At 34.2% G+C, this 10,331-nt stretch overlaps 1 long non-coding RNA gene across 1 annotated transcript; it reads left to right on the top strand.

Annotated features, from left to right (window-relative positions):
- The first annotated feature begins 4,504 nt into the window (after positions 1-4,504).
- Positions 4,505-7,619, top strand: LOC110785051 (uncharacterized). The gene is made up of 3 exons (XR_008929975.1): positions 4,505-4,907; positions 5,384-6,811; positions 6,909-7,619. It is a non-coding gene; the product is annotated as an uncharacterized lncRNA (long non-coding RNA).
- Positions 7,620-10,331: the final 2,712 nt, after the last annotated feature.

Genomic DNA, 10,331 nt, shown 5'->3' with positions numbered 1-10,331 from the left:
GAAACATAGAGATCAGGTCAATGAAACTATGAGATTCTTCTATTAAATAGTGAAGAAACCTACAACTTGCAGTCAAACTATTATCATGTAGATTAATGAGTTTGTGACTTGTAAGAAAGCTATGACAAAACCCAAATTCCCTAAAATGGTTAGAGGCCATATATAGACTCAAATGTTTTAAATGGTTAAAGGCCATAAAACATACTCAATGTTTTGATGACAAAATTGAAATTTTGTTGATTTGCAAGAATAGGTTCACACCTATTGGTTGCAAGTTTGTTTTAAGGATAAAAACCATCAAACATGAAATTGTGTTCACACACAAAGCGTGATTAGTTGCTAAAGGTTACAAGCAAATTCATGGTATGAATTGTGTTGAAACCTCATGCATAATCGTAATGCTCAAGTCTATAATTCAAGCAATGATTGCATATTGGTACATATAGCAATTGAATGACAAAACGTATTCCTCAATCAAATGATGGAATAAACTATGTACATGGTATGTCATAGGATTTGTGGATCCAAATAAATGGTTGAAAGAGAAAGCTAGCTTATAAAATCTAAGTACAGATTTAAGCAAGCAATTGGGGATTGGAATTATATTTTAATGAAGCTAATAAGTATTTTAGTTTCATAAAATATACATGATTCTTATAGATATATAAGAAGTTTAGTGGGAGTACATAAAAACTTAATTGGTCCTATGTGTATCACACACATATCTCTCTATTGTAAAATAACATTCAAATGCTAATGACTTAGATTTGAGATTATTCATCAATGATGGACCATGGCGAAACTTAGTACATACTGGGTATTAAGATCTATTTACAAAGATCTTATGATATTGTTTTGGATTAAGTAATGGCATTTACTAAATCAAACACGAAAGTCTCCATTGGAGATATTCGACCCATGTGAATAAATCTAAGTAAAGAATGTTTGAACTATGTATAAGCATTTACTAAGTTAAAACATCAAAGAATCTAATGAGATTCTTCACCTATATTATATGTCAAAGAATTTAGCTGGATTCAGTATCTACTGAAATTGAATGAGCTAAAGTTACATGAATAGAATTCAATTGGGAATTATTCTGCAAAAGAATTTATCATGTATGATATAATATGAGGATCGCCAAAAATGTATCGTGTGACTTTAGCCATGACGAACATATACCAATCTCTATTGATCTAAGTAAAGATCAACTAGATTGAGATCAAGAATACTTATGGTACTTGAAAAGGTACATAGGAATAGTTCTTGATTCAAGGAAATAAAGATATGCTAAATATTGATGCTACACGCATAAACACTGGCAAAGGATCAAGCAAGACCTTTGGAGTTAACCATTGATAAAGACGAGCTATAGAGCATCGTGTTTTGAAAATGGCAACATGGGTTGGAGACCATGAGTTGTTGCGTGGGAAATTAAAATAATAATTTCTATGTTCTAAGATATAGTTGGAGAATCTTCCACATATCTATGAACTGCCTGGATAGGTAAATCCAAACAAAGCATCACTAGCAACCTATACAGTTGAAGTAAAAGTAATTATTGCCTAAGAAGCAATAAAACAGGGGTGTTTAAAGTTCTTCACTGAACTTGGGTAGATCACTTATCTGCTGGCTTGATGGTTCTTCATTGAAAAATGCGTAGAACCACTCTTGAAGCAAGAAAAACGTCTGCTAACTTGATGGTTCTTCATTGCAAAATGAGTAAAACCACCATCGAAGTAAGAAAGACTAGATCACATAATAAACAAACTCGAAAAGATCTTATCATCATATCTCGAAGAACATTCGATGAAAAGGATATTAAGATTGGCAAAGCATGATAACTAAACCTATGCAACAAGTGAGAAGCAACACTCACGTTGTAGCACTGGAAATCAAGCATAGCTTTGAATTCCATGAATTGTTTTAGAAGATGGGTTTGAGGCCCATGGTTATAAAACATTGGGGTTGAACATTTATCATATATGAAATGTATTTTCATATTCCATTTAATCTTGGTTTAGTATTAAATGATGAGTCCCTTCAAATTTGACGATATATTCAAGATAGACTGTCAGGACCAGTCCTGTGACTAAGAAATGTCTATCAAGTGAACTTGAATGTCAAAGGTTGAAAATGGTCCCTAATCGGAGTTTTCTATAAAATTGGACGCATAGAAAACGTTAGACGATTAGAATGCAAGATGACTAGTAGTTCTGTTTCTTGAACTATGTGGACATGGCAATGTCATAATCATTTGCATAGATACTTACTTTGGGAAGACTAGTATCGGACGAGACCTATGAAACTTTACTGTAAGAGATGAAAGTCTGTCATAAGTAAATTTCATTAAATTATTAGACATTAAATCCTCAATACCTGAGTGATTTGAAGATTACTTGTTTGAGAACTGGTTGCTTTGACGTTGACCAACCGTCGCACCGTAAAAGGAGGCTATAAAGGCAACGCTCAGGTAATCACCTATCAAACGAAGTCTAATCTCAAGATCGCAAGATTGGGATTGTCCTCCCATAAATCGGGATGAGATGCTTAAAAGTTGTACAAGGCCACTCGGAGAGCTAGAAACTGTGAAATGCATGGCCGTGCTCGGATGAATCACAGGCTATGATTATCTGTTTATTTGATCAGTTGAACTCTGAAACCGAGGAACACCTCTGGACATAATAAGGATGACAACTCTTACCTTATGTTCAAGAGCAAGCATCGAGCGACAAAGGAATTAGGAAATGCACACTTGTCCCTAAGGACAAGTGGGAGACTGAAGGAAATAATGCCCTTGGTCCAAGTATGCATTCTATGTTAAGTCTAATAAATGCGGTTCAGTATTAATTAACAAGTTAATAATTCAGTGAGATCAAGTGAGCTGAATGCCTAGCTAGAGGCCGCTTCAGTTCAAGTGGAATTAATGATATTAATCCACAGCTTACTCTTGACTGAACCCGTAGGGTCACACAAATAGTACGTAAACGGATCAAGTATTTAATAGCATTAAATACTCCATCTATGAATATTCGGAACCGACGGATCTTGGTTTCAGTGGGAGCTGAGATCGTCACAGGCAAGAAATGAATACTCCGGAAACGATGATATTGCCGAAAACGGAAATATGGATCGTATCGGAAATATAAATATTATCCAAGTCGTAGATGTTGCCGGAAACGGAAACATGGTACGTGTCGGAAAATATTATCGGAAATGGAAATATTGCCAGAATCGGAAATATTGCCGGAAACGGAAATATTGTCAGAATCGGAAATATTACCGGAATCGGAAAATAATTCCGGAAACGGAAATATTAAATATTTGTTCGAAACGGAAATTAATTTCGGAATCGGAAATATTAAATATTGTTCGTATCGGAAATGAATTCCGGAATCGGAAAATTTAATCGGAAGCGCATCGTACGAATAAGCATCGGACGAGGCCTGCCGGACGAGGCCCAGCACGAAGCCAGGCCATCGCCCAGCAAGCCAAGCGCGCCGCACAAACAGCCACGCCAGGCCCAGCGCAAGGCCAGGCCCAGCAGGCTGCGCACAGCGCACAGCACGCGCAGCGCGCAGCGCGCACAGTGCGCACAGCACGCGCAGCGCGCGCGGGCGCTGAGTGGGCTGCTGCTCGCGCGCACGCATGGGGCCCATCGTGGCTGCCGTGCGTGTGTGTGCAAGTGTTTGTGTTCGTGCACGTTTCCTAAAACATGCAGAGTTCGGTTAATGATTAAATTCCTAATTCTATTTGATAAATTAATTAAATTAGAGTTCTTGTAGGATTCTAGGTTTAATTAATTTGTATCTGAATAGGATTTCGATTCCCTTTCCATACCGCTATAAATATGAGGCTAGGGCTCACAATTTATAACACAAGTTTCAAAGTATTCAAAGTGAGTTTTTGAGAGAAAAATTCAGTCACACATTTGCCTATAAAGTGCCGAAAATAATAGTACCTTAAGGGCGATTCTAGTTGGTCAATCTTAAGGCGGATCCGGACGTGCTGTGGACTATCTACGGAGGGACGACACTTGGAGTCCTAAAGACTTGTTCTTGTTCGGTTCGGGCGCAGCTAGGGAAGGCACGCAACAAAGAGTATGCATCTAATCTATGCTAAATGATTATGTGTAAATAATATGTTTTCCTGGGTTTATGGTTTTTCCGCATGATTTATGAATTGTCATATGTATCATAACCTAACAGTAGGGACCAGGAACTACGCGCAAATTCTCATTGGATCTTGGTTGTTCTTAACAGCGATGGCTATTCATTTAAGTCTTTGGGTAGCACCACTAGATTTTCAACAAGAGACTTCTGGAAATAGGTCGAATTCTTATCTGGTCGGAAGAGGAACGAACCGCCACCATTGTTTCTCAGGAAGAATTTTTACCAGGATCTAGTGAAGCCCCGAGAGAGGAATCGAACCTACGAGTTCCCCAATGATGAGTTGGGTGCTTTAAGCAAGCATTCAGCCATGGATCTCACATCGGGTTTCAGATGGGAGTACAGAGAAGTAAGTAAACTGGCTGAGCTAGCCGCATTCCAAGCTACTTCCTTTAAACACTTCATCTAAGAGTGTGAGTATTCTGCTGCAGTTTGGGGCAAACTTCACCTATTTTTGAGCTATTGAATTAGGCGATCCGAAAATCCATTTTTTGATTCGAGGAAAAACTCGGAAGGTTCCGCCAAAAAGAGTTTGGTCTTTTGATTGGTTTGAGGTTTGAGAACCTGATTGAAGAAGACTCTCACGCCTCTGCTAGTGCCTTTCAAATCCTGAGGAAGTTGCTCATGCTATTACATACTGATGACGACGGTGCTTCACTTGGAGCACGAAACTGGGAATGACCTGCAGATGGACCATAAAGTTTATGACACCACAGAAGTGAGATATCGTAACAGAAGGTAAATTATTAGTTGTCTAACATTTTTGTTCCTAAAAATTAAAAATGAGATTATTAGGTAATAGAACTTACAATTTGATATATCACTTAAGGGTGTTCTTCGTTGCCTTGATGTTCTACGTGCATCATGTGATGACTGCGGTCGTTTTTCTCTCAAAATTGTTAATCTGTTCATTTTCGCATTCCTCTGTAAAAGCTTATCCATTTTTACGTCTCTGTAGAACAGGTAGAATAAGTTTAACATGTTTTCGTTTAAATGAAAACTATTACGTTTAACTTATTTATTTAAATAGACATTTTTAAAACATCAAATTTTAGAACTTTTCCATTTAAAAGAATTGAAAATGTATGGTGCGTATATTTAAATACAGACACTTTTTGAATGTTAAAATGGATACCCAGAATAAAAATATCACGAATCATACCCTATATTTCAATGATGGTTAAATGATTTCCTTTTTCTGTATCAATTCACAGAGCAAAATATTTCTGATGGTCTGCTGGAAGTGTGAAAAAGCTGGCAATATAAACTACCCATTCACGTCAAAGTGCAATAGGCAGAACTGTGGAGCTGATAAGCCAACCTAGGAAAATAACGCCTTCTCCATTAGCTGATGGAAATGAGCAGGTATGTAATCTGATGCACATATGGGTTATTTGTCTCTATCGTTTGCGTTTTACTGGGTTCCAAAGACGCCATATATGAAAATTATTACTTGCTTCGGAATAAGGGAGGAATTAGATTTTATATTTCCTCTGTCGATATTATATTGAGTAAATAAGTAATTGTTTGATTTTTTTTTTCTTTTCAATATGTTATCTAATTAGTCGATATGTAGGGCTTAGACTTAAGTTGGGCTTGATTAACAACTAATAAGCCAATTCTCCCCGTCAAAAAAAAATAAAAAATAAAATATCACAATTCCTTAACTTCAAAGAATTGATTATGTCTACCTTCTAAACATTGAAATTTTGATACGTCTCTTTAGTAAAACATGTTTGCTAGAAGTAGGGAAACTATGAATGTAATATCAAAAGGTCTTGTGCGCACAAGGTGTATAATAAATTTATTGTACACCAAGATAACTTTAACCCTTTCTTTTGTAACTTTAGCCTAATTTTGATTAACTTTTATATTAGTAAAAAAAAATTGATAGATAAATATTTTAAAGGGTTAAATAATTAATTTTATACATTATTAGTGATTTTGAAGAAATAAGTTTTACTAAAATGAAAAAATTTATCATTGAAAAATAGATAAACTTTTACATATATATGCTTAACTTTTAAGCATTTTAAGTTAACTTTTACTCCAGTGTACAATATTTATTGTACACCCATTGTAAATAAGAATTTGTGATGTAATATGGCATTAGCTTAAGTACCCGATGCTCCCTTTATATAATTAGCCGGTCCAATTGGCTTAATGTGGTGCTGTCTAAAATTATTATTATTGTTATCATTTTACTTTCAGTAGACACAATCTTTTGAACATATAGTAATCTAACATTCAAAAAGTGTAACAACCCTTTGGTTGGCAGACTCTAATTAAGGGTCATGGTAATTGATAGCAAAACCAGGCCCGGCCATAAGGAGGTCCGGTCGGATCTCCAGCACAGGGCCCAAAAATTCGGGGGCCCAAAAAATAATAAAGACTGTTGGACTAAAACTGAAAAAAAATAAAAAAAAAATCTACTTCTCTTTCCCTTCCCCGTAACTTCCTAAAACAATTTCCAACAATGACGCCTCTTCAAATTCTCTCTCCTTTCCAATTCCCATGGTGATTTCCAAAAATGGGTCAATTAATTCCCTTAATAATAATCAGCTCTCCACGACTCAACCATTCCTCTTCTCGCTCCATGACTCTCACTTTCTCTCTCTGCCGTTCAAGCCTTTCTCTACCAGGTAATTTTCTTATGCTAAAACCTCGAGATTTGATTTTTGTTGTTGTTGTTGTTGTTGTTGTTGTGCTTGATTGTAATTTTTCGATTTCAATTTTCAGTTAGGGTTTTGAAATCGAGTGGTTCTTTCAAGAAAATCGAGTAGTTCTTTCAATTTTCGGTTATGGTTTTGAAAATCGAGTGGTTATTTTGATGGATTTGGAACTCTCAGGAGGAATGAACGCGGTGGAATTTGGCCAATTAGGTAGGGTTTATTGAAGATTTTGGGTTTAATTTATCCATTTGATTGTTGTTGTTACTGGGTAATTTGTAGAGTTTAATTGCAAATTGAAAGCATGCATGGAGTAATTTGTTAATATTTAATAGTTATATTATCTTTACTAATATAACTTGTACTCCGTATTATATTTTTGTAAATATTCCGTAGCAATATTTTGTGAATAGTCAAAGCCGTTAGCATATCCTGTTAGTATATCATGGCTTGATTGGCTTGATTAGCTTGATTGATTCCTTGATTTAATTAAGGAATCAAATCAAAACAATATTACCTTAGCTTGTATATAAGTATTTGACTGCAAATGAATAAAGGCACGGAAATATCTTCTAATAATATTGTTCATCTATTATCACCCATTAATTCATAAAAAAAAATACCTATAAGTAGTTCAATGAATAAATTTTCATATATTAGATATGTTTCAAGAGGGGAAGTTCGATATTTCTTATTGCAAGTAATCGACAGTTTGTCAATGAATGTAAAGAGGGCCTCATATGAACTTTAGTTATACGCTCAGCACAGGGCCACCAAATCGCCGGAGCCGGCCCTGAGCAAAACATACCACCAATGGAAACTGTGGTCGTTGACATAACAAAACATACCACCAGTGGAATAATATTTTATACCTACTTACCATATTCAACTTAGGGAGCTGAAATTTTGATACGGCTCTTTAGTAAAACATGTTTAAGATTTTTTATGGTAAAAATAATAATTTATATATCATAATTCCTTCACTGGTAACTTCAAAGAATTGATTCTGTCTACCTTCTAAAAATTGAAAATTTGATACGGCTCTTTGGTAACTTGCCCAAGATTGATTGATATTTTCGTTGGATGATTCTAATTTAGGAGAAAATCTTAGTCAACTATTTAATGACATAATAAGTTATGGAATTAGATTTTATCTTCTCTATAATTTGATAATATACCAGTGTCGACGTACTTAGGCGAGTAATTGATTGAATTATTCAATTTGATATCTTTTTTGGAGTTACCTGTTAAATTACTCTTATTACACGAAGGTATCTCAAATCTATATTATATTTTAAAACCAAAAAAAAGGGCAAGAGTATGGATATTACATATTGATTGGAAATCTTGAACATTGACTCACGGAAATGATATTAAATATTGATCAAATTATCTAAAAACATGTCAACCATATTAAAAAGGTCTGTAAATGCCTTTTTAGTCTAAGCCTAGACTTTAGTGCACTTGTCCTCCTTTTCAACCTTAATCACACTCTTCCTTTTGTTGGTGGAATGTCGTACAAAACTTGCATCGCCTTGAGGTCTTTTCGTAGGAGTAATATAGTCAACAATTGAGTCCTCATTATTCTCACATATGACCGAAGTAGAATCCTACAATATAAAATAATAAATGGTTATAAAAGTAAAACATTTAATATTGTAATAATTATACTACGTCAAAACTTTGAAATATAACCTTCTCCTCCATAGTGTTAAGTTTGACTGACTCACAAGAGGACATGATTACCCCGTCATATTCCTGCAAAAATTTTTATTATTAATTTTTCATTTAAAAAGTATGAATTATACATGGTAAGATTATTAATATTAGTTGCATGTAACTTTGATTACCTCAACACCATTGTCAACCTCAATAAATTTGTTGATCAATTGCTCGTCATTGCTCACTCTAGTAACAGTGTATTGTTCCCAATCTTGATCAAGATTATATTTAGTAATTTTAATTCAAAATAAATATATTTTATCGAAAAGTGTATTCAACTCTTTAGGAAAAGAATCACTCTTATCATCCTGCAAAATCAAAACATTTATACAAGTATATGAAAATAATTTACTAATTTCACTCCCAATTGATTTTACCTCTGTATAATCTTATAAAGCATAATATTATTAAAATTATTTACCTTGGATAACTTATCTTTTAAATCAACTGCCGATACTTGAATGATTTGGAAGACCTCTCGGTCAAACATTACAAAGGTGGCACTTCCGCTATCATCTTCTACAGTTACCTTGACCTTGCACCTGTAACCCAATTCCATAATATAGAAGTTTAGTATAATACATTTATATGCATACCACGAAAATCGGCATTTTCCTTGGTGGTATAATATAGATTTGTAAGTAAAATGATACCTTGGTGGTGCATATTTAACATGTAAGTCACACTTCGAGCACCAAAACCGTCCTTTTCCTTCATACTCAACCTTCTTATTTCAAATTTTGCATGATTTATAATACCAATTGGTTTCCTTTTCGATACTGACAATAGTAGCAAGCGCCACACAAAAGCATTCCTAAACAATTAGCAATAAGAGTTGCATTTCTATCAGTATAAAACTCCATTATGTACTATGAAGTAATGCAAATTAATATTATAATGAGGATGATTTTGATCATCTTACCTTAGTCTTCTCGCATATTTCCTCCAACAGTACCTTTTCAGACTTTACCAAAAACTCATCGGATATAGAATGTGAATAGTGACTTGACAAATGAGTGAGTCTTTGTGATTGACAATCATCCTCATCAGAAATATTGCCATTAAAAATTATGCTTATGTAAAATTTTTATTAAGATTAACGGGACATGCTCATAAATTCATTATATTTAAGATCGGTTCAATAGAAAATTTGATGAATACCTGCTCATGTACTCATTAATTTCGGGGATGTCTTCATTAACGAATACCTTTGTGGAAAAAAGCGAGTTTGACAATGAAACTTCACCTACAAAAAAAGTATAACCAAACTAAAGTAGATTAAATTTAAACCTGAAGTTTTATTATTAAAAAAATAGGTTGTTAAAAAATTTATTACCCTTAAATTCCTTAATTTTAGCAAACTGGATTATAGCAATGATACGGTTTTCACTTTCATGATTCTTATATTTTGACATCTGCTCAGCAAACTCCCCAAACAATGCGCAATTCAATTTGTTATTGCTATCATTGACAAAACAATTAAATTGAATTAAACATGTGAATAAAATAGTAATCCGAAGGTGTAATTTAAAAAATTTATATCTTTAGTAATGGATTGAAATATTGTACTGCAAGTCTTTAATTTCCAGCGATAACATCCAATTTGTCTTAGCATCTTGCTTTGCTATATTTTCTTTGTCCCCCATCGCGACAACCTCTCCGATGACATCTGCATTCAAATATAATAGTTATTGCAACATGTTTAAATTTCAAGATGCTATTAGTGATAGATAATAAAAATAATAAAAAAAAAAAATTAAACCATACCCAT

The sequence above is a fragment of the Spinacia oleracea genome, chromosome 3 (genome assembly GCF_020520425.1).
Source record: "Spinacia oleracea cultivar Varoflay chromosome 3, BTI_SOV_V1, whole genome shotgun sequence".
NCBI classification, from domain to species: Eukaryota; Viridiplantae; Streptophyta; class Magnoliopsida; order Caryophyllales; family Amaranthaceae; genus Spinacia; species Spinacia oleracea.
Note: the sequence above shows the minus strand (reverse complement) of the source record. Positions and strands in the feature narration are given on the sequence as shown.